Source organism: Mya arenaria, chromosome 3 (assembly GCF_026914265.1).
Source record: "Mya arenaria isolate MELC-2E11 chromosome 3, ASM2691426v1".
NCBI lineage: Eukaryota > Metazoa > Mollusca > Bivalvia > Myida > Myidae > Mya > Mya arenaria.
The window spans coordinates 30863924-30890380 of NC_069124.1; the positions used below are offsets into that span (position 1 = coordinate 30863924).

A 26457-nucleotide genomic window follows, 5' to 3' on the forward strand; every position below is an offset into this window, starting at 1 on the left:
TGTAACCTATAGATTGCATCATACGGAATAATCCAGAATTTCATTGCGCATGCTCCATTATTGTTTCATCGGTAACCTACCCAAGTTTAACTTATAAATAACAAGGAAGTTGTTATACACTGAAAGCTATTGGATCTTAAAAAGAAAGAGAAAAAACATGGTAAGTATTTCTTTCTATTTTGTTGAGTAAGATATTGACTGTCTATATTTGTTTTGGTGTAACCATGTTGAGGGGAATGAACGTTTATTTGAAAGAAATATGGTATAAAGTAGCTGGCCTTAAGTGTGTCATCAAAATGGCTGCCAAAACAATGCCTTCTTTACTTTTCTCCTTGTAAATCCATGAAATCTCAATCGAAGTCTAACAGTTCTAGATGATATTCTCAGGCAAAGTTTCATTCACAAGTCCTGTCAATTCTGCTAAGTTCTTCTATTACTTCTGACCTCTCTCACAATCTGACGGTCACCAAGTGCTAATTTCCAAGCATTCGTACTGAGCGTGTTACCGAATATGAACTGTAAAACGACAAATTCAAAGATGATTGTAGAGAATCTTACAAAAAAAACTATCAAACTATGTTTGAAGAACGATGACATTTCTTCTGATATCTGTGCTTTGCTTACTAGATCATCTTAAATTGGAAACGCCATTAAACGTTATATTTCCCGTTTCATGCAACCATTACTATTGTTGCAAAGTTGAATACATATGTTTGGTCTTAAAATATATCCATTTGCAATTGTATTGTGAGAAACTAGCACTTAATCGCACATATGTTTATTAATATATAGGATCAGTCACGAGTCGTCACTATTAGAATAATTATAATACACACAATAATTATAATACACACATTTATTCATTAAATTCAGGAAATATGTTTGTAATCGAGCCTTTGTGTATTTTATGATGAGTGTCAGATTATTTTGTATCACAAAAAGTCATGCTTTTCCCAGTTAAAAATACCTACATTTTCAACTGTGCTGTTGATGAGCCGAATAGCACAATGCAATGCCATTTTCTGAGACACGTGTATTGCAGAAATGTAGTTCCCGAATAATTGAAGACTGGGATGATATCCAATAATTTAACAACATAAACACTATATGTTTAACGAAATTTGTTTTATTTGAAATTGTAATATAACATCCGGCTAGATGCCTTCATAATGGTGTAATATGATATCAGTACCTGTTAAAATAAAGAGAGTAACAAACGACTTATCAAGTTTTCCATTTATAATTTAGATGGAAATAACTACTTTATTCAAACATCATAAAGCAAATGAGAAATAAATGTATGTCTAGCTGGAATATTACCAAATCGTCAATAGGTTGTTTCAATTCAATTTCGACTGAATTACACTTCGGAATTGACACATGACAGTGAATCATAGCATAGTTATACCGCTCAGACTATTGGCTGTTTTCCATATAATTATACTGTATAGATTTTGAAGCTGAGATGTTTGTGATTTTAAAAACTTGCGGAACATTCTGGGTCTACTTGATTTACTTTTTTGTTTACATTTTCACCGCATTGTTTGTACACCTACACCGGATTCTATCACGTTATCGAATACACAGTGATAACGTTAAACGAATTTTATTTTTCTTATAAAAACGTACGTTTGTTTCTAACGTTGTTTAATGTTTAGTACACAAGTGGAACTCCCTCCCCATATATGGTTTTAGGGGTCATGAAGCACTAGAAATTAGTGCTATTTTTCGTGAAAATTAGTCAATTGTCTATATAATATAAAGGGAGTGTATTTAGTAATCTGGGACTTTGTTTACAAACATGCGAAGTTATTTTCCGAAATTGAGCAATGTTATAGTACACATGAGTAATACAGAAAAAATCGTGATGGTTATAATAACCGCAAACAATGTGTAGCATGTGATAAAATAGTGTCGCACAAACTTCCTTTAAATTTAATATCGAAACTAAATCACAACCAATTGCAGCACACCTGATGATTTGTCTCAGTTTTATTTCCCTCTTAAATATAATAGACTATCGGTCTTTCTTCGTTTGTATTTACGTGCATAAGGCTTTGTTAGACGCGTTTTCATCAAATCATAATTACAAGGAATGAATATGGTTTGGAAAGTGTATCGTGGTGTTAGGACCTATAGCAGTATGGGTTAGGAAGTCTTTGTACTATTTATTAAGCAAATAACACAAACTTTAAAAAGACTGAATTTAGACTTATAGTTTTGCATTGATATCAACTAATACAGATGATGCAGCCTCAGAAGTTCACAAACTATGTAGCCACCCCATTCCCAAGTGTTTACCAGGCATTGGACATGTCTTTGGTGTTAGGATGATAGCTTTAGGAATAACATATGTAAGTAAAAGTGTCAATATGAAAAATCACACAGTTCAATTATGCAAACAAATTAATCGAATAAATATAATTTGATAATTTTACGATGGTGTTAATGATGTATGTTGATGATAATGATGATACTAACTTGAACGCACATGCTCCATTATAGTCGTGACAACTACGACTCGATTCTCCATTGTGAATTTTGTTAAATCTACCAAACTTTATCCATCAAATAACAAGGAAGTTGTGAACTTAAACATTGAAAGGTATTGGATTTAAAAAAAAGAGAAAAAGATGGTAAGCATTTCCTTTTATTTCGCTAAGTAAGATATTGACTGTCTACATTTGATTAGGTGTACATAACCATATTTAGGGTAATGAACGTTTATTTCGAAAGAAATATGGTAAACAGTAGCTGGCCATAAATGAGTCATCAAAATATTTTGTTACACTGAACCTTAGATCAACTGTATGAACATTTTTATACAAAACTGTGATAACTGGTTAATATTCGGTTATATGTCCTCTACTGACTTTCACTTGTCAAATTCTTTGTTGAACGGAGCCTTCAGGCTTTTTATATAGTGCGCTTGGAGAGCATACCAATTTTTCCTAATTTCTTCTATGAGGTGTTGTTTTCATTTGACCATATGTTTCTTCTTTTCAGTTTTGTAGTTTTTATTGTTCGCCACACATTTTCGATAAAATTAATGGCAGGGCTTTGAGAAGGCCAATACATACAGGAAATGGTGTTCTCATTTTTCCACTGAGTGGTCCCCCTTGATGTATGCACTTGGGCATTTTCGTCTTGAAAAATATAGTCTATATACGTCTCAGAGTCTCTGAGTCTGTATTTCCCTCAACAGGTTCCAAAGTTCCAGCACCATTGTAAGGACAAACCCCCCAAAAAGCTGACACAAAGCTGCCTCCACGCTGATCTAGGCACTCTGGACGCCATACTTCACTTGCTTTTCTCCACACATTGAGTCGTTTTTGCTATCAAGTTTTACCTGTGTTTCATCTCTAAATATCACCGTTTTCCCTGTTTGTTCAGGTTCAATGTGATTTCTGTTTACACCAAGAAACACGCCTTTTTCCGATTAAATGTATTGATATTTAGTGCATTCCTTACTTTTCTCCTTAAAAATGCATGAACTCTTAATTAACGTCTAACAGTAGATGATATTTGTTTAGGCAAAGTTCCATTCACTAGTCCCGTCAATTCCGCTAAGAGAGTTCTTCTGGCCTCTCTCACAATCTGACGGTCACCCATCTTTCCTCCTGCCAAAGGTCTTCAACTTCGTGGTGCATTTTCTACATTTTCCCTTGCACTATAGCTCTTTAGAATTTTGGTCACGCCAGATCGACTTATTTGCAATACCCCAGCATTGTTTTTGAGAAAGTCAATCATTTGCCAAAGATATTACTTTTTCTGCTCAGGTGTAATTTCTTTCCATTTGGCAGACATTTTTGTTGCAGACGCCACCATTTCATGAGGATATCAATATAAAACGTCATAGTTTTCGTTAGTCGAATAGCAAAACGCAATGCCACTTCCTGAGGCACATGCATTCCAGAAACGAGTACCCGAATAATTGAAGACTGAGATGATATCCAGTAATTTCACAACATAAACACTATATGTTTAACGAAATTTGTTTTATTTTAAATTGTGATGTTACATCCGGCTAGATACCTTCATAATTGTATAATCTGTTCATGATTTATTTTCTCGATTTAATAAAGAGAGTGACAAACGATTTTGTTATAATATCAAAAGGAGGTATCAAGTTTTCCATTTATGCTTTAGATGGAAATAAGTACTGATTCAAATATCATAAAAACAAATGAGAAATAAATGTATGACTAGCTGGAAAATTACTAATTGGGCAATAGTTTGTTCCAATTCAATTGTGGGCAAATTACACCAATTTGGAAGTGTCTGCTCATTGTTACATGCCTTATTTATTTTAACTGACACATGACAGTGAATCAAAGCATGGTTATACAATCTTAGACTATTGGCTACTTTCCATATTTATGGGTTTTCAATGTGAGTGGTTTCTGGTTTCAAAAACAGGCTGAATATGCTGGGTCTACTTGATTTACTTTTTTGCTTACATTTTACCGCATTGTTAGTACACCTACACCGGAGTTCGTCATTTATCGGATACACAGTTCAACGAATTTTATTTTTATAAAAAACATCACTCTGTTTCTAACGTTGTTTAATGTTTAGTACGAAAGTGGAACTCTCTCCCCATATATGGTGTAAAGGGTCGTGAAATGCTATATATATTATTGTTATTTCGCGTGCAAATTGGTCAATTGTCTATAGAATATATAGGGAATTTATTTAGTAGGCTGTGCCATTGTTTACAAACATGTCGAGGTTTTTTCCGAAAAATTAGAAACTGATCAATGTCATGGTACACATGCGTAATACAAAAAAAAACGTGATGGTTAAAATAACCGCAAACAAGGTATAGAATGTGATAAAATATTTTAACACAAACTTCGTTTAAAATAAATCACTAAAATTAATCACAACCATACCACCTCAGCACACTTGATAACTTGTCTTGTTTTGTTTTTTTCTAAAATATGCCTTTTGTGACTTTCATCACCATGTGTACCCACCAGCAGTGTTAGTTTTAATGTTTCAATTACCTCTAACTCGTCGTAGTCCGATTTTATCAAACAAACGAAAGCGTCCGTCCATTCGTTGTCGTACAATTCACTGTACATCTCTCCAAGCTTTGTTGGTCTGTTCTGATCACTAAGGTATGTGATATTACGGTTTCCATCAGTCTGTCTTTGACCTGCCAATTGTCTCAATCTGTAAATAAAATAAAGAAATCTATAAAGTATGTACTAGTTAAGTATCTTGCTTTTTGTTTGCCAAAGTCAATAGATGGTATTGTAATTCATATTTGAAGATACAGGGACAAATCCAGTAGCCAATTATGTAATGTTGGCAGTAAGCAATGTATTTTTTTATCTATCGGAGACAATACCAAAACCAATGGTCAAAATTGGTAAAGACAGAATTTGTGTTTGGAATATTATTTCGTATTATCATTTTAAAGAAATAGGAGGAGTGTGACTCAAGTTATTTTACCATAGTTATTATTCATATTTATTTTTGTAACTGTTTCTTGATTCAATTTTATAAATTGAAAGCTCATGAACATGTACATGTATAATTATACTGTTCATGAATGAAAATGAAATTACCTGTCCTCAATATTTGAAATTATTACCTTCGTTTTCTGTCAGAAGCCATTTATTTGATTAATTTTGTTCCAACGCATTGGCCATGCGCGATTCAAGCTCTACATTTAAGTTTGTCTGTAAAGAATTGTCATCTTTGAATTTGCCTATTTATAAGAGTTTATACTTTCTTGTTGTAGTTAACTTTAAACATGGCTATCTAGCGCACTTATCCTTTTCTTGTTATGTTCTGCATACATGAACAACCTTTCATTCTAGTAGTTAAAACACTTGCATATTTAATATATCATTAAAATGGCAAGGTTTAAAATAAATATGCCCAATATATTTACTTAAATATACATATTTTTATCGACCCCCCCCCCACAAATCTACCATAATTAAACCAATATTTCATAAGTGCTCCATAAGTAAAGAAATATCACTAATTCATTTAATTACATGTATCTAACATATCAATTTAGTCTTTTCACTCATTTAAACCAATTGTATTGATTTTCACAAGCATTCTAAAAGAGTGCTAAACAACAGGTAAACTTTTACCCAGAAAATGGGTTTATAGTTTATACCACTATGTACTTATAGACATGACCATGAATCAAGTATTGGTCCCCATTCCCGTGCATCAACAAAATATGTTTTTTTTGATAAACTCCACATGTATACAATATTTTCTTAATGCACGGGCGTGTGGGGACAGTGTTGAATTGAGTAACACTGAATTCATATATAATATATAGTGAACAAGATCATTTAGAAGTAACTAGTTATTCCAAATATTTAGATTTTAACAATTTGAATACGTATCAAAAACTTATTGAGATATTACTTAGCCGCGTATTCGCCTACTTGTCATCTCTGTCAAGCAGAAGGGGAAGTGACACACGTTTAGGCCAATAAACATTGGTGAAAAGTTGACCCAAAATACCCAAAAACTAATCATGAGAGCTCATGCGTGAGTGCTTGTCTCAATAGTAATACAAGTGTAAATTAATACGTCTTGAAAAATACCGCCCGGCCAACAAATATGTCGTGGTATCCTTATCATTGCTGTTTTACATTTGCCTTTACATACGGGTGCAAATGATTTTGAAATACAACGAGTCGTGGCTAGTCAAGCGCTTTACAATAACAAGTACAGACTTTTACTACGAAGGTGACCGCAAATCTTTTGTCATGCTAGGTTGGGTATGCTCTGTGGTAATCTCAAACAACATATGTTTTCAAACATATTGTCAACAGTACTCACTTCTACTAATTTCTCTCCAGTCCATAATATATCTCAGACACCAATATTACACACATTTATTACTTCTAGAATAATGATGGCCTTGATGTACAACTACTAATCGCTCGATACACTTTTGGGTTGTAATGAACTAAGATAAACAGTCAACATTATTTTACAAAACAGGATCCATTCGTAAACAAACCAGACTGATCTGGCTCCCCAGTATAGAGTTGCTTTACATAAACTAGGTCATAATGTTAATACACTACTTAGACCACGCTCAATTTAATCCAACCAATCGGCATTGGCTATTTCATTGCTCTATTTCTCATATACACGTTGTCTCTTACCAGCAGAAATATCTATACAACACCTAAAACACGATTTCCTCGAGGCAAAATGGATCACATTTAATGAACAGTTAAGCATGAAACTGTTTTCATATACCAAGAAAATAATCTTTAATTTATCAGGCACCTATTTTTAAAACTTCTTTTATGATCTAATAATAATCATTCAATATATTTTAAAAGCATGTTTTGCTTTATGTTCCTGTCAAGATGTATTTTATTATGCATTTAAGATGACATTTTACCAGTGGCTAAAATAGCCATGTCAATTAACCGCAAGTCGGAAACCTTGAGATACTGGGATTGATTTTCAGGGATGATTGGTCAAGCCACTGTTGCTATTTTTGTGAGATAAAGTTTATGGTCAATTGCCATTAATAAAGTGATGTCTTCATTTATTGTAGTGGTACACTATTGGTTTTAGAGCCCAGGTAGTTTATGTAGATCGGCAATTACTGTATATGAAAGCTTTACGAATTTTGAAGGTGAACTAAACTTTTAAATAATTATAGATTGTTACTTTTGTTATTGTGTTTCTACATTTATTTTTTCGGTTATGCCTTTGTGTTGGTTTACAGTTAATCAATATGCCGTTGGGTCAGCAAGGTCAATGGTTTACTAAAAACAACAATATAACATAACAACAGCTATTATTATCGTGGATTTATTGTCAGTTTGAGCATTGTTTTTGTAAATACATATCAAAAGTTTGGGATAAAAAATAGTATCAAAACAGACAAAATAAAACAATAAATTCACAACAAAACTTTGTTTGACATTATTCATTAAAATAAGTTTGTTGTGTTAACAAAACGTTCAATGAAACATGCATCAATTAAAACACATACAAGTAACAAGTTGGATTCAATTACTCTAAAAGGTTCTTGTAACAGATGTTTTTGTATTTTTTTGAAAGCAAAATAGAAGAAACAATGTTATATACAATATTGCTAATTTGCAAAATGAAACATATCAATTTTATACAGAACACAGCTTATACCTTTAAAATACCCCCCAAAAATCAGTGCAATGCAAAACAGATTATACACGAACACGGTACCAGTATCGAGTAATTTTGCGAAGTATTGGGAGAAATTTTATGGATGATGGAAATCTTTCAAAATGCATTTTATCTACAGATTTGTCTAAAAAAAATATGTTCTGAAGTTCCAATGGCTGGAGTAAAACCAGTAAGTGAAGACTTTTAATGATGAAGATCATGTGTATCAATTGCAAATAAATTAAAAAAGAGCTGTCGTTGTACAGCGCACTCGACTATACACCGCTTTGTCTTAGAAATAAATGCATTAACAATGCAATTTGTGCCTGTAAAGGGGGCATAATTTGCATTAAAAGCAAAATAGAGATACCTTACCTAACAAGTTCAGTTGGTGTAATTGAATGAAAAGCCTTGCATGAAGTTTCAACGTAATAAATGGTTACTGAGATATAGACTTAAATGTAGTTGAACTTAAAACTTAAATCAGGCTTTCTAAGTTGAATATATTTGAATATGTGCTATTTATTTTTAATTAACTGTTAAAATGTGGTATTGAAGAATATAGTTCAATCCACAGTGTGCTGTGTAATTATATATTCAGTTTATCATCCATTATTCTATTGTATTCCATATGTTCATAATATTCTTGCTTTCAAACAACTGTAAATGAAACACCTAAAAAAGTTATTAAACCCGTGACATTTTCTCATATTTTCTCCAAACCAGCAAAAAATACAACTCAATTCATTTCAATAAAATGCCATTAAATAAAAAAACAACACAATCATCCGTCTATACGTACACTATAAAAGTATATAAAATAAAATAAGTCTTGAAATTTAAAAACTTATTTTTTTCCTTCTTTGTCCATATGGTCAGCAACTCATCAGCACTTTAGTACGTGCCTGGTGTGCGCTTCTTATTCCCACGTGATCAAATAACGACTGTTGATTGGATGCGGGCTATCAAGCGATGTTTTTATGTGAGAAACTGCGCAGTGGATGAGATCATTGTGTCACGCGATCGAATGATTCGCTTTGAGTGGATAGTAATTCTTTGTTTACGTTTCGATGTTCATTCATATTTTGGCGCAGGGATACTACTTTAATATTATCTTAAGCTAAATTCAACAAATTAAATGAATAAAACAGATATTGCGTTATGATTGCTTCTTGCTTTGTCAAATCTAGCTCGGTTATTGGAAACATAGCTTGCAATTTATATAGTCGGCACTTTCTTAAACTATATTTTTGGTGGAAAAGAGGCAGACGACACATTTTACTATCAAGGTGTTCCAATTACAAGGTTTTAAGCTATTTACGCGTATTTAATATCGAATTACAGGATTGAACGATGTTATAACTGCGTTGTAAGTAAACAACTGCCTTTCAATACTGGTCTTAACTAGATCTAAGAACGATGTAGCTAATGGGATTACCCGATATTAAGGTATTAGCCGAGTAATACACACTTTTTTAAAAGCTTTAACCGACAACATAGTTATAATCACGGTACACTATGGGACTTTTATCCGAATTTTGAAGATTTTTTACCATGAATTAAAAAAGTTATTTATGTTTCATTACACCAACCCCCAAACTCCAAGGGCTACAAAGAGCGACAAGTAAATATTTGGTCTATATTTGAATTTTTATCACATTATCAGAGATTATGAAATAAACACAACAGTTTCTGGTAAAATAAACTTCAGTTAACAGAAAACTAAAGTTCAAATGAACACATTATTGAAACACATGGAAAAAAATCATTTTGATTGATCTTATGATTCTTCGGGAAAGAGCAGTTTTTCGATGTTTGAAAATATATAGCAGTTTTATAAAATTCATAAAAAATAGTTAACTATATGGCAAGCTGCTGAAATCATTTCAGATATTATCTATGATGTCTATTGAACAATTTAAAAGACAATTTATGATAGTTTACCGTCCAGTTTTGAAGAAAATATACAAAATGTCATGTTACCATACATTTTTATAGCTAATAAAATGCTTAAAAATCAACCTTTTTCTTGTAAAAATTTATAAAGCTTTATTGGACTTATTCATAAAATGTACTCTTTCAAATAAATGAATTTTACTTATGATACTAACTCAGAATACAGAGTTTAAAACAAACGAGTGTACTTTTAAACTAAAATATGTGAAGAAACAAGAACACTAAGTGGGCTCGCCCCTCCAAAAATATCAGAGTGAAAGTTCTCAACTAATGTTGTTTTTAATATTATAACATGTAAACAATCTCTATGGGTAATTTGATGTATATCTGTTTTATTTTGTCATTGGTATTCTAACAATTAGTTTTTTTCGCAATAATTAATCACTCTTCAACATTTAAAGTTTGGTCTGTTCCCATGCTTTGTACTTGTAGTGTGTGAACAGATGATAACTTCTCAATGCTGAGTCAATGCTGATTTGGTTTTCATGCACCTTCAGGTACTTTACCCATCAAGAATGTTTAGTGCTGTAAAGGAAAAAAGTTGTACTTTAAAGCCTTTCTAACTAATTAGTATAGATAATTATACTGCCATACATATACAAAATAAAATATAAACAGTTTAATATTTCACGACATTATTTTGAAAAAACAACAACAAGCTGATACATACATGTATATATATAAAGAAAATTATTAGATTTATCAATAAAATTCATCATCATCATCATCATCACCACCACCACCACCACCACCACCACCACTTGACCACCATCACCACCACCACCACTTGATTATTGAATACAGTAGGTTTATAAAAACAAAAACCAAGTCAAATATGTTTTATATGAAATACACACATCATCTCGATCAGATGCGACTGCCTTGTGGATGGACATGGCTGTCAAATCCGCTCTCAAGGATCCAACATAGTATTTAATGCAGGCTGGAATTCTTCATAACCCAGTGTTGTTGACTAAGTAATATTCAGTCATTTTCCTGCCTGGAAGATATTAGACTTCTGATTATCAACCAGCAGAAACTACCACCGTAAAATACAAATGCACAAGTATTATACATTCTGCACTAATATCTGTTTTAGCCAAGAGTAAGGGTTGGTAGGCACAAATGTGTAGTTGTTGTGCATATGGTTGATAATGATTCACAACAGTATGGGGTTTTAACCAGACCTACACCAAGCCAATGAATGTCAATAGTGTCCTAGCAGATGCGGCTTCAAGCCCCAAATCACATACAACTTTTTTTCACAGGTTAATTTTGAAAATATGCATTTTGTAAACAAATAACGGGTATGTACATGTATTGTGGTATGTTAGAAATAGGTCACGTACCAAAACACATCATTTTAAAACAAAATTTTAAGTCTTATATTTCTAAGATAAAACAATCAATTTAAAGATTACATACTCATATCATATCTTAAACATAAGTTATGTACATAAGTACATATAAACATATGTAACATGTACATAAGTACATGTAAAATATAAACATGCTGTCTAAACATTTAGCTAATAAAAATGATTTAAGAATTCCAAAGATAAATTAAAAAACAAACATTTTTGAACACATCAACGTACAAAACTGCTCAAGGATACTTACATTCAGAGCCCTTTGATACGAATATCCCAGTTCCATGCCGATTGTTGACAGTTTGTTTTTTCGAGAGAAAATCTTCTCACGCGTATATTTCACTTATAATCCATGTTTTACTGTAATGACTCAAATTGTTAGATGTATCGTAATCAACTGTCAGCGTGTTCTTTTAGTGTTTATTTATTTTAAACGTATATTCATGAGAAAAACATCACAATGTTTCCAAATCCTACGATGTAGAAATTCCATTATTACCCTATGAATAGCCGGGAAATACCTTCTGTTTCTAAAAATAGCAACATCCGGTACAGGCCGAATACGCCCGATGTTCGTCACGATCTGTTACGGCGAGTGGCGATATTTGTCGATGTTACCCGATGTTTCCCGAGTTGTATTACATGGCTAATACCTTAATAACTGACCAATACAGTGAATGAAGTCGATTGCATATTGAATACCACCTCAAGTTAGACTGGATTTTCAAAATCAACAAATAAAGACAAAAATGCTGCCGATGGTAAGAGTTTGATTTTATGTTGATGAATATAATTGTCTAAATGATAGATGTATAGATATAGATGTACTAAATGTCTTCTTTTATTTTGATGAATATAAATGTATAAATGATAAATGTATTTATATAGATGTACTAAATGTTTTCTTTTATAACGTGTAATTGAACGTTCGTTTAAAAGAAATTTGGCCTAAAACGTGTGGCCCGCCAGTAATTCTAGGGTGCCCGGATGCCGTAGTTGGCACGATGCTCTTGTCTTCGGGCCGCTCAGAGTACCGATGGTTCAATCTGTATATATGAGAACAATAATGTAATTAATTAATATTAATTTTAATTATTTCTTAATTGAGATGACTGCATCATACCATACAGGATGTGTGTGAACAGAAAAGAACAAAACAGAACAGAATGTTTATTTAACTCACGCATTTATAGCTCAACGTTATGAATTATAACGATGAGCTATATATAAAGGCTGTAACGAGTACCCGAGTACCCGAGTAATAGCGAGTCAAAGCAAAATATTCGATACAAATACTCACCAATGCTGAGATCGCTGGATCGCGATTCAAGTACAAAATTTGATAAAAGAATAAAACAAAAATATTTTATTCAATTCAGCAAATATTGTACTTATTAATAAATAAAACATTATGCATTATTTATCCGAAATATGCGAAATACGTTACACTGACGCAACCGAAAGTTAATTCATACAGAGCTAGCATTCAATTCAGTGTGCGGTGTTCGAATGGAGAATGATTCTTGTCAACGTTTAAGGGAATAGAATGTTTTAAAAAGAGTACAAATAAAGAAATAAGAAATAAAAATGTCAAAGAACATTAAAGACATTATAAACAGAAGATATACAATAATAAAATAAAATGCGAAATTTATGTACAGCTATCATTTATGTTTTTTTTTTGTACTGATTAACCCCGTGAATTATTGCATGCATAAAAGAACAAAGGAAATTCTGTTTGGACGGTAAACATATTTTACGAAATATGTAGATACTAGTATTATCGATCAATGTAAATGTTTTTCGTTTACTATTAAATAAAAAAATGTTATTTTAAAGAAAAACATATTGCCGTGTGAATAACTAATGGAACAAACATTGTGTATTGTATGTACACATGGTGAATCAAAATGTATACTATCATACATCTTAAGTAAACCTGGGAGGAAAACTTGCGCTCGGTGTTGGGTTCTAACCCACGACCACCTGATCACTTGCACTATGCTTTAACCAACTGAGCTAACTCGATGGCTGGTTCTTACCAAAATCCACCACACTTCTCCCCTACTATTCCTTTAGCCTGAAATAGGCACTCATGTCATTTACAGCTGCCACCATTAAAGCTGCACTCTCACAGATTGACTGTTTTGACATTTTTTTGTCTTGGAATAAGCTATATTTTGGGTAAATGTCTGAAAGCGGTATTATAAGGCTGCTGATAAAAGACCAAATGGCAGTTTTTAATATTTACGCTCGAAAAATGATGTTTTATGGCTAAAAGTGTTACTAACACTTGAAGAAAAATGCAGATTTCGGCAGTAATCCAAACAAATTAAGATCTGTGCTATTGTGAGTTATCTTATATGACTGTTCGAAATCTCGAATGTCACAATCAGCTGATTCTGAGACATGAAATGAAAAAGTTTCCAAACCGCTCACTCAGTGAGAGTGCAGTTTTAAAGCTAACCTGGGAGAAATAGTGTGCTCGGTGTGAGGTTCGAACCCACAACCGCCAGAACACAAAAACAGCGCTCTTACTAAATGAGCCAAACCCTGGTGGCTAGTTCTTATCCACACACACGTCATTTGTGTACATATCAGAAACACTGTAACAACACCACTAATGTTTACTTTCATAGAAATTATCAAAAATACTAATGTTAACATTTGAAAAACCAGTAAAAACACAATTTCACAGTTTCTGAGAACAAATGCATTTACATCGGTATACTATTGCTTGACCAACCTTTAGTATCGGAATAACTGCAGTCAAATATTCACCTGCAAGCTACGTATATTTTACCAAAACCAATTACGCTCAGATTTAGATACGTCCGTTGCAGCCTCATTAGTTTAAAGAACCGACAGGTTAGATGTAGGCCTCATTAGTTCAAAGAACCCACGAGTTTAATGTACTTTAATTGAATTAAATTAAAGAAGTGTGATAGCAGCTTGTCGCAATAATTATGTATCTTGGCATCATTAGTTAAGAGAACAGACATGTTTTATGTACCTTACTTGGATTAAATTAAAGAAGGGTGATAGCAGTTTGTTGCAATTATCATGTATTTTGGTTCAAAGAAAAAAACATGTTTCATGTACCTTAATAGCAGTTTGTTGATATTTGCTATCTTCTAGAACTACATGTTTTCAAATACTTGTAAACCTTCGTCATTGTTGTATAAACATGCATGCAATATGTTTTTATTATGTATATGAAGAGTTTATAGTATTGTATCTTTCAGGAACGTCGGAACAATTATTTGTTTAAGTTTGTACATGTTTCCTCCTTTAGGACGATACGAGATAAAGAAATCTAACAATGTTCATATTATAGATATGAAATACGTTGTCGTTTATTTTAAAACATATTATAACCAACATTAAAACAAAGTATATTTCTTAACAGTTCTTCAACAACGCCAACGTTGGGATGTGCACCGTAGGAAGCATGGTGTTCGATGACGAGGAGTTCCCCGAAAAGGAGCTCCGTTTCTGCACGTTTTTGTATGGTCGTGCTATTTGGAGGACGGTGCCGGTACACACTAATAGAAAAAAGACATTGTCTGAACTGAAATGAAATGAAATTAAAATTGCGCGTTACACATACAGTAGATATACTTATTCAGACATTTCCCTAAACTATAGATGTTTGAATTAAACATATGAATATAAATGTCATAAATAAAATGATCCTCACTGTAACAGGCAGTGCTCTTCAATAATGAATTCACTCCTTATAAATGTATTCAATAAAATGGCTATTAAATGCAACATTCATACAGCTCATTTGAATTGACGTGAGAGGGGGCGTTACTTTTACATGCATCCCTTCCTCAGAAACGATATGAAAATTGCATACAATTTTTGAATTGTGGTTAAGGGTTAATCCCCTAAAATTGTGACACTTTGTAATCCGAAATTGTGAATTCTAAGCGTATTTCTTTAGCTTTTCTGCCATTAATAGTGTACTTGGACTTTTTCAGGGGGCGTGCACAATAACATCTCAAAAGTTTGCACGATTTGTCCAAAACCCCAACGCTTATCAACAATATGTTTCCGCTCTACCGGGAGTTGGGAAAGTGATAAGCCAGAGTATGGCTGAAAATGGAATACACTAGGTAAGATAAAGTACTTGTATTTGTAAAATTTTATCTTTACTTTATCAATATGTTAATCGATCATGCAAACAAAAATAACTGGACACATATAATTTACGCACGATACCCCCACCCCACACACACGCACGCACGCACACATGCACATAAATATTCATATTAGGTATGTCGATTCTTCCGAACGCATTAGCTAACACTCTTATCAGACCTATTGGCATTTATAATCAATGCTCTTTCATTGCTCTATTTCCTATATACACGTCATCTCTTTTGATGATCAGCCAAACGTGAAATTATTTAAATAAGCAAATAAAAAATATATGTTTGTACTGAGGCATTTAAAAAACGAGGAGGAATATCTAATTTATTTCATTCTAATAATACTAGTTTTAATACACTTTTTAAAAACATAATTTTGTTGAACCACCTGTTTACAAGCAATAAGTATTATTGCAAACATGATCACCAATTAAAATTGGGTATAAACAAACGAAAGCAGCAGCTCCTGAGAAACTGATCCTTATTTTTGTATGGCCTTTCCTCTACTTAATTGGCTAAATTTTAGTTGTAACCTGTTGGGGAAAAGCTACGTATGCAAAACGGTCCAATGGCGTAATATGATCTTTATATACATTATATGTAAGAAGGTCACATTTATCAGTTTTATTTATTTATTTATATGGTGATGCAAGTGAAACAAATTTCTTAAATAAATCATTTTTATGGATCGACCGTTCGTTTTCGTCCTTCTTGTGTAAAATAAATACTGTAAACAAGATAAATTATATAAGAACAATTCTAATTGCAAAATGATGACATCGATCCTGGTGAATTACCTCTAAAATTGTTACATGAAAAGTATTATTACACAAGTGTATATATGCATCATTTTAGAAAAATATCAAGTTTTATGATTTCACCGTAAATCAGAAGTCAACTTTCTCTTCATTGAAAACAATTTTATGAGTCTAATATATACTGTTAATTGTATTATAGCGATCTGAACAAGCGATCTATCGGCTGATGAAAATTAATTAAATTGATCGTGGTGATTTTCCTATAACATTGTTATATAAGACGCATACTGGTCAAAATCCTTACTGGAATGGTACACGACAAAAATCTTGTGTTAACTTGAGTATTGGCCTTATAGACGTTTTGCCCCATCGGGAAAAGTTCGGGGCATGCAGTGTTAGGATGGCACTGCAATATACCCTAATGTTGGGTATCGTCCAATGTATTGATACAAAGTCCACTGTATCCCCGCCACAAGATCCGAATGCCCTGACTATGACATAGTAAGTTATGATCATAAATAATATTGCAAACTAATAGTATGAGTAGTTTCAACCACCCGTTTCAAACAAGTCTGTCCTTGGATACATAAACAGAATTACGGTATGGGATGACCTAACGCCAGTAATGGCAAATAGTTCAAAATCCTTGTACTTAAACGTTTATCACATTTTTCAGGTGTCGCAAGTCCTAGACGTGTATAAAAAAATGTCCTACACCTCGTTCATACAGTGGATGAAGTGTGTTTCAGGAGCACAACACAAAAACTGTCTCAATCAGTTTTTCGAACATTGCTTTGAAGCCCTGAAGTGCTGGTGTGAAAGATTTGAAGGCACTTTAATGTTTACCAAGCAAATGGTTCTACCAGTAAGTATTACAAAGTATGGGGCTATTAAAAATAATTATATGAACGATAAGCAAATGCCTATTATTTTCATGATATATTCCATCTATATACTTAATATGTCAACGTTGTTATCCTCCCGCAGTGTTAGGCGCCAACTTTATTTAAATCACTAATTTAAACTTAAAATTATAAGAAACCAAGTTGTAGTGAAAAATACTTTAACAAAGTAAAGAACGAAGGTGCAATGGAAAACGTTGAAGAAATTGAATAACATGTGTTTGTGTATGTGTGTGTGGGGGGTGGGGTGGGGGGGGGGTGATACTTCTCACTTCGCATACAGGTCAATATTCATAATAAGTTTAGCTATGAGACCGCGTTATTGCATTCGTGGCACGTTTTATACACTTTCTATTTATTGTGTTTAATTCTAGCTTTTCAACACTGCATTCTTTTACTTACATACCTATAAGATATCTATACTAACTTAATCCATTCAATTTACTTAAACATTTTAAAAGCATTGTTTTGAAAGTGCGAACAGATCAATTAGAAATTACAAAAAGAAACGTAAAATATATGATTACACTGCAACATAGGGTGATCAAAGTTCTATTATATGATCAACTTTAGAAATGAAATTTTTCAATGGGAACTACATTTTAATGCATTTAGCGTTGGAAGTGTTATTGCTTCATTTTCACGGTTAGGTGTTTTGAAATTTTTCAACTTTTTACCTGAAAAGGCAAAGGTGAAAGAGGAATTATACACTTTTTGTAATATTTTGCCGAAGCCATTAAACGTTCTAACATTGATTATATTATATTTTATTTTCCATTTGTTAGCAGATGGCTCGATGTCCCCTTGGACCTATCAACCAATCCCTGTGGTTTGGAGGCCTTGGGTTTTAGTGCAGTATTGTGAACCCAACATTTTGACAGTGTCACCTAATTGAAAAAATATATTTACTGACTTCCGGTAATCAAACATGGCGGCCGCCTAAAACTAACGTGGTAAAAAGTAAACTTTTAACTTCACGTTAAAAAGCATAATAAGCATATAAGAGCCTCAACAACCTTGCAATGGACCAAGCAATATATACAGGGAAGAATTTACCCTTAAGCGACGGTTACCTTCACCCTACACCGAAAAAACGGACCAGAGAAGAGACGACCTCCACGTCGACGGGTGGGATAAGGACGCCACCACCTCAACCTAAAGGCCTAAACTCCAGCCCGAGCCACCCAATATATCCAGATATTTATCCGTCCCTGACCAAATTTAACACTCCTGTGGACTTTGAGATTTTAAAGTAACTCCCAAATGATGAAAAACTGAATGTCATACTTGAAAACATTGTGTCGTTGAATTTGGGACACTGCAGAATAAACGATGTAGAGCACGCATGTACATATAATCTCGCTTCACTTAATATTGTTGATGAACGACTAAGGCTATAAGAATATAAATAAATCGAACTTCAGGCCCGTCAACGTGAATCGAATATGTGAATAGGTGGCCTGCCAGAAAAGCTAGGTAATTACTGCATGGACCTTGCTTAAAGCGTCATTGCTCAAAATCTCAAACTGAAAGAAGAGGACATTAATGTCGTATCTGCATACCGGGTTGGCAAACGGCAACATCAGTAAGGTCCCCGACAATTACAGCCTAGGCTCATATTTGTGTCTTTTTCGCACCCAGGCCAGATCAACCAGGTTATGAAAAATGCCTTTAAGTTGAAGGGTTCAAAAGTGAGCTTGAATAGGGACTACCCTAGGGAAATTCAGGAGGCGAAAAAAGCCCTTTGGCACGAATTTAAGGCAAACTGAGATAGATTTGGAGCCAAAAACGTAAAAATCAAAGTCCCAGCTGCTCTAGTGGTAAACGGCCAAACAATACGGGACCAGTTCCCGAACTGGAACACAATACTAGCCGAAATCTGCATCATAAACCTACAAAGACGTGTGATGTCTGCATACGAAACAAGGCGCTCCGACCAATACGAGACGCCAGCTCCCGCCAGTTCCCTTCAAGACGGTTCAAATCTCACCCCAAAGCGTACCACCAAGACCCAATGAAGCAGTTCCAGCTACAGTACCAACTTCCAGCCAAGCGGCGGCACCGGACGCCTCTGACTCAATTCAACAACAACACGACGGGGCCGTAACACCCCTCACCAGTGAGCCAGTAATTTCGGCGCCCCCGCGAATTAACAGCGCAGAAACGCCCCCTCACGGCCAAACGGCCCCAGAACCGCCGGCCAAGCCCTCCGGAAATGGTCCCGCTTAGGACAGACAGGGTCCAATTACCAATGATAGAAACTATGAAACATTGTCAATAGGATCGTTAAATGTGTGTGGAATTAAATGAAGATTGAATTACACGGAATTTACAAATTTTGCTGTACCGAAACAATGTTATTAGATTTAGACATCATTAGCATTAAGAATTATGAATTTTTAACCTAGAAAACATAATATTTTGAAAAAATCAGGAGGTATTGGTTTGTTTATAAAGGAAAAACTTGTCAAGCATTTGGGTAAAGGCTAAAAAGGTATCTCTGTCCATAGATAAAGATGTAATATTGGGTATTATTTACATACCTCATGAATCTTCCAGATTCTTTAGCCATGATGAAATGCTTATTTTTGAAAATGAAATTATTGATATGTGTAATAACCATGACAATGTTATGCTATGTGGTGACACTAATAATCACACTTCAAATGCAAAGGATTTTGTTGAAAGCGATGATTTTATCGCAGATTTATTCAATTTTGATAACGAAATCTTAGATTATTTTAACCAAGTACGAACACTTGATTTGAGTAAGTTAACGCTGAATTGCTCATCTGTTGATACCAAAATAAACACAATCGGTACAACTGTTTTGCAAATATGCAAAATTAATAATTTATTCATCTTAAATGGTAGGTTTGGAATGGATAAGGGCATAGGCAAAAGTACCTATAAGCAAAATTCCGTTATAGATTACTTCATAAGCTCGCCCCTTATTTTGAAAAACATACTACAATTTGAAATACATGAATTAGACCCACTTTATTCCGATGGTCATGTACTATTATCTTTGTAAACAAAATGAATAACGGAAAAATAGAACATTTGCAGTCACAACTAGATCAGTTTGAAAACAGTGAAGTATTATAGATAACATAGCAAGCACATTCGCCAATATTTTTATCAGCGAAGCAGCCACAAATACTTTTCCCGCCAAACGAAAAAGCTTTTATAATAATAATAATAATAATAGCAATTATAATACGGCTAAGCCTAACAAACCATGGTTCGGGCTCCGTGTAGGAACAAACGAGTTGTTTACAATCAAGCAAAAAGGCAATATAATATTGATAAATCGGACAAAAATAGAATGTTACTCAACTGTAAAAGTAAATATTATAAACGTACGATGAATTTCTATGTAAGCCAATACAAATTTAATAAGGCCAACCCTTAAGGAATATGCAGAAATCCCAGCCAAAAACATACTGGTCTTACCTTAAAGACATTTAAAAGAAAGTTAATGGCAAAAATCCTAGTATTGAGGACTTTCAAGATTTTTTCAAAAATCTTAACACCACTAACGGTGCCGAAAACACAGATATCATATACATTAATATTGATAATGACTAAGAGACACTAATTTAACCTTTAACTTCCTTAGAAATCAAAAAGATGATTAATAAATGCAATAATGGCGAAGCTTCTAGTCCATCTGGTAATATATGTAACGAATATATAAATTCAACTAAACAAATACTTTTACCTATATATGTACAATTCTTTAATTGCATTCTTAATACCGGATTTTTTCCGAAATCATGGGCAGAAGGTTACATTATACCAATTTACAAACAAAATCCCCTGAAAATTATCGTCCGATAACAATTTTAAGTTGTTTAGGAAAATTATTTACAGCTGTGCTTAAGGAACGGTTTACTAAATTCTCGGATAAGTACAGAATTATTTCTGAAAATCAAGCAGGTTTCCGGAAAAATCATTCCACCCCGGACCATATTTTTACCTTACACGTTTTAATCGAATTATTAAGATTACAGATACAACAGCTCTTTGTAGGGTACGTCGATTTCAAACGTTGTTTTGACTCCATTCCTAGAATTGAATTATTCCAAAAAATAACTTCAATGGGCATAGACGGCAAAATTCTTAGTGTGCGTAATATGTACTCGAACATCAAATCTTGTGTTCAATTAAATGGAAATAGCTCCGCAACTTTTTCTTGTAACATAGGCTTACGCCAAGGAGAAAATCTTTCTCCAATACTTTTCTCCTATTACCTTAATGATTTGTACGAAATTCTGGATACTAGAAATAATGATGGAATAACGATTGAGTATTTAGTAGAAGATTTAACGAACTATTTAAAAATTCTTGTCCTGTTGTACGTCGATGATACAATTATGCTGGCCAGATCAAAAAACGATTTTCAGAAATGCCTTAGTGATTTTAACGAATATTGTCAGCATTGGAAGCTCGAGGTCAATATAAACAAAACAAAGGTCATGCTATTTGGGGCGAACAGAAGATCGTGGAGACATTATAGATTTATACTGAACAACGAAGAACTAGAAATCGGTGATAATTATAAGTATTTAGGAATGGTATTTAGCCCAACCGGGAAGTTTAATAAAGCCAAAGAACATTTAGCCCAACAAGCAAAATTTCCTATACAGAAGAAGTAATAAACTTGACTTACCAATTGATCTCCAACTTAAACTATTTGATCATAATATTGTTCCTATATTAACTTACTCTTGTGAAATCCTAGGATTTGAGAATACCGAAATTTATGAAAAAATACATCTAGATTTTTTAAGGAAAATAACAAATTCAAGGAAAAGTGCACCTGCAAATATGTTATATGGCGAGCTTGGCAGAGAACCGCTTAAAATTACAATTTAAAAAAGAATGATTGCTTATTGGAGCAAACTAGTACTATTTGAGGACGTATATGCATCAATTGTTTACCGCTCTATGCGACAAAGTAACCTAAATTTTAAATGGCTTAATTATATAAAGTATTGTTTTTACTCCACTGGTAATTCAAATTTGTTTGAAAATCAAATAAACGTAAATGTTAAGTTCACAAGTTATAGTATAACGAAAATATTAAAAGACCAGTACTTACAATTTTGGCACGAAAAAATGAGATCGTCTAATAAAGGAATATCTTATAATAGCTTTAAGCAAACGATTACACTAGAGAAATAATTATCTATCATTCCACTTAATCATGCTTTAAATTTATACAAACTTAGATCATGTAACTTTAAATTTCCAGTTGAAACTTTAGCATGGCAAGGAATAGAATACGCGCACAGGCGGTGTCCGCTCTGTCAGTCAGACATTGGCGACAGCTACCATTAACGTACAAAATTTCCAGGATCAAAGAAAAATCTTCATTTCACAATATTATTGGCAGCATCCAAATATGATATAGTATCGCGAGCTCCTAAATACAAGTAATAAAAAAACTATCGTTAATCTGTCAAAGTTCGCCAGATATTTGATGAATCACGTGAAATTTTAACAATTATTAATTACTCTACTTCTTCTTACCTCCAGGCTTATATTCCAAATCACGCAGCGATCATTATCTCAACAAAGTCCATTATTCATAACTAGTTAAATCTAAATAATCTCATATTAAATTTGTAGCAAGGCCAAGACCACTTACAACATTCATAAATTTCTGCACTTGCTTTTTTGTACCGTTAGCAAATGAAACGAGGCGAATTTCCATACATAAAATATTCCGAGGCAGGTTTAAGGGACTTGTTTTTACTACAGATAAGTTCGCAGATCAACGAGTAGTATACATGCAAACTTCTTAAGCTGTAAAACTTACATTGATTTCCTTTATCATGATTGTTAGCGATTTGTCACTGTACCCGGTGGTAAAATTGCCTCAATTGTTATTTTCCGTCATGTTGTTTACTTAATTGCCTGTATATTTATTACATGTCTATTGTAACGATATGTTACCGTGACAAAATAAAAAAGTGAAGTGAATGTGTGTTATTTTCACGTCAAAATATTTTGAAATTTTAATTTAATTTTATTGATATTTTTTGTTTTGATATTTCATTTTGCTCTTATTAATACGATATTGTATATACTTTGTACTTGTTGCTTTAATTACATTTTTTATAATTTTGTTTATTGATAACAGCAAGATTTGTATTGTATTATAATTGAAATAGCAATCCAACTTCCTGTAAGCGGCTTCCTGTCTGCAATGTTAATGAATGTTCCGAGCTTTAAGCTGGAATCGTCACCTTTGTCGTCAAAGATCAAAGTTTAATTGAATGTTTTAAATGAAAGTCAAGTTTTAAACAAAGGTGGAGATATACTATTACTTGAAACGAATAATAATTGTTTGCGTGTAACCACAGTAGTTTAACTTAAACTTATCTTATCCTTTGTGACAATAAATCTTAGACACTGTGTAAAATGAACGATTTTGTGTTAACTTTATAACAATACATTGTGAATATGGACGTTTAAGCTGTTTTAGGATCAATTTGTAAAATAAACTTATATCATCAGCTGGAGTTGTATTTACTCATCCATACTTAGTAGTATTTGCAATTACAACATGGAGGCATCACGGCAGCTACGCACGTCCATGGTTGGTCCGGGACTCGCGCCCCTGCCCCCTTCCGAATGGGTAAGGCCGTTGTTCGCACACACATGCGCCGGAATAAAAACTAGGTTAACATGAACGTATTTACACATTGCACATTTTTCAAGGTGAAACTATCACCTGTATACTGTGAAAAATGTTTAAACTTACTGCCGCAAGCAAAGTTCAAAGGATGGAGGATGGAATGACAAAGTTTTGAAGCGAAGTATGTTCTTGGAAAGTGTAAAAGCATTAGGGGAGCCCCTCTGAGCTTCCTTAGTGCAACACCTAGGCAGACTTTCATAATGTATATTTCTGAATAATTTAATTATCATTTTGAACTAAATTAATTATACATGGTATGTATAGAAATAGTACACACCCGTGTCTGGAAAAGGTATTTGTCTTTTCCTTAATTTACATGTTATTTTCGAGTTTTATATAAACTATAAAGATACCTTCAACTATATTGTTTTAATGTTTATACTATACATATCAAGAGAATAGAGGGAAACGATATTGAGGCCTGTTGTATGAAAATTACAAGCTGAAAATTAGATGGATTTCATTCTTGCCGGCGGAATGGCAAATTTAAGCAAATACAAAATAAAAAAAAACAACTTTGGCTTAGTTCACGATCTGCATCTTAAAATCTCATCTTCGTCAAGGCGGTTTATGTGATACTCTGGGAGTTAAAATCCTTCACGAACAGTTCACTTTATGAGGCTACCAAATATATAAACTACTAAGAAGATAAATATATCGCTGTACGTGTAAATATATTTGTAAATCATTTACTATCCGTCCAACTTCATTATTATTGAAAATTTTAACATAGGGTTGGTTAAAATGTTATGAAACTACATGGTCAGGTAAACGGCACACAGCATGTATTACAAAGAGGCATGTTGTTATAGCATTCAATCTCAAATACTTCGGGAGTTAAACCACTTGTTAGAACAAGAAATAAACTCCCATCAAACTTATCTGCAGTACCTGCCATTGAAAAATGCAGAAGAGAGAGTTGAACGTTATCAAACTTCACACATAGGTTTATGACAGGCAGTTCATTGTTGGCACGATATCGAAACCAGTCATATAAAGCTTTTGTTGAAGTAATTAAAACAAAATTTTATTTTCTGAATTAGTTTAAAATATTTTGACCAAATATAATTGTTAAAGGATGAATTAGTGTACACATGAGCACATCCGACTCCTTTCTACTCAGAGTAAGGGCAAATTGTCCTGCTAAAATTACAATGAACAGAATCTGCACATTTTCGTATAAATAAACAACAGTTTAAAGTAAAAACATATTATACCGATTAAAATGTTTTTTTCTTGGTCAATGAAATTGCACAGTTTATTTACTTTGAATAATATGTTGTGAATGGCCTTTTATGCCGTTTTGCGAATAAACTTTTAAACTTCAATCAATTTTTACACTTTCAGGGGTTAGGCAAGTTTATATCAATTAAAGAGCACTAGATAATAGATACATATTCAATGTGGAAACATGTAAATACCCTTATAGTTAACGTGTGTAATTGAGAATAAAAATTACTCCACATATGTGCATTGATAATTAATGGAATCTGCTCTTGTGAGACTAGCACCGCTACATTGTCATATATACTCAGCGATTTAAGATTAACAACCGAGTTTCGTTTCAAGGCATTGGAAACGAATAAAAGTCAAAATGACTGCAAATGATGGAGAAATGATCCTTCCTTGTAACATAGGGAAACATTGAGCTGCTTGGAATCAGAATCCATAACGCAATTTTATTCTGTGCATTCGATAATTCAACATTTGCATGACATCCCCGTCGTTTACGCATCAATCAAGTATACCTTAGCTCTCTTTTTTTGATTTCGGTTCCCGCAACTTCAGATGGAAGTGGTAAAGAATACAAGTGACAAATATTTGGAAGGACGTTTTGTTTGTGCTCAATCAGGTAAGTACGCTATCAAATGTTGATAGTTTGCTGCAACAATGACGGTAGGGACATGACACACATATAGGAACAAATGACGTAATTCGAGAACAAGAGACTGACGATGTGCACTAACCATTAGCAGTCTTTTCAGTGGCCGATCATTTGTCGTATTTAAGTGCAGTTATGTACCTTGGACCGGTAAGGGGTAGATGTTATGGTCTGGTTTGTAACCTCTTCAAGATATCCTACGTCGGTAGTCTTACAGTACAAAGTACACAGTATTGGATGAGATTATGCAACCAACGTTTGTTTGTATCAGCCGTCATAATGTCATTGTATTCCACCAATATTTATATGAAAAACTACACAAACATATCCAGTAATCAAGAGTTTAAACATGAACTCCCTTTAATGGCATAGGGTCAACGCCAATGACATAAAACTCAAACACAAACAATCACAAACCAGATCGCAACGATTGGCGCAGAAATAGATAAGCAGGCAATTAAAGTATGGGACACATTGCAGGCATTTGAGATTCTGAAAAGGGATAGTAAAGAATGTGTTTTAAAAGATTTTATTGGTATAAGTAGTCGATATTCGGTTGCATGGCCGTG

The 26457-nt window shown here is 33.4% G+C and overlaps 2 long non-coding RNA genes across 4 annotated transcripts; one reads left to right on the top strand and one right to left on the bottom strand.

Moving 5' to 3' along the window:
• Nucleotides 1-23288, top strand: LOC128228720 (uncharacterized). 3 transcript variants are annotated; one of them, XR_008259975.1, is made up of 5 exons: nucleotides 1-160; nucleotides 14890-15018; nucleotides 15467-15601; nucleotides 17072-17260; nucleotides 18083-23288. It is a non-coding gene; the product is annotated as an uncharacterized LOC128228720 (long non-coding RNA). The 3 variants fall into 3 exon arrangements; XR_008259974.1 differs by lacking the exon at nucleotides 1-160 and adding an exon at nucleotides 2061-2636; XR_008259976.1 differs by lacking the exon at nucleotides 1-160 and adding an exon at nucleotides 2061-2354.
• Nucleotides 9866-12236, bottom strand: LOC128228721 (uncharacterized). Its single transcript, XR_008259977.1, has 3 exons — nucleotides 11731-12236; nucleotides 10968-11110; nucleotides 9866-10635 (listed from the first exon to the last, which is right to left on the bottom strand). It is a non-coding gene; the product is annotated as an uncharacterized LOC128228721 (long non-coding RNA).
• Nucleotides 23289-26457: the final 3169 nt, after the last annotated feature.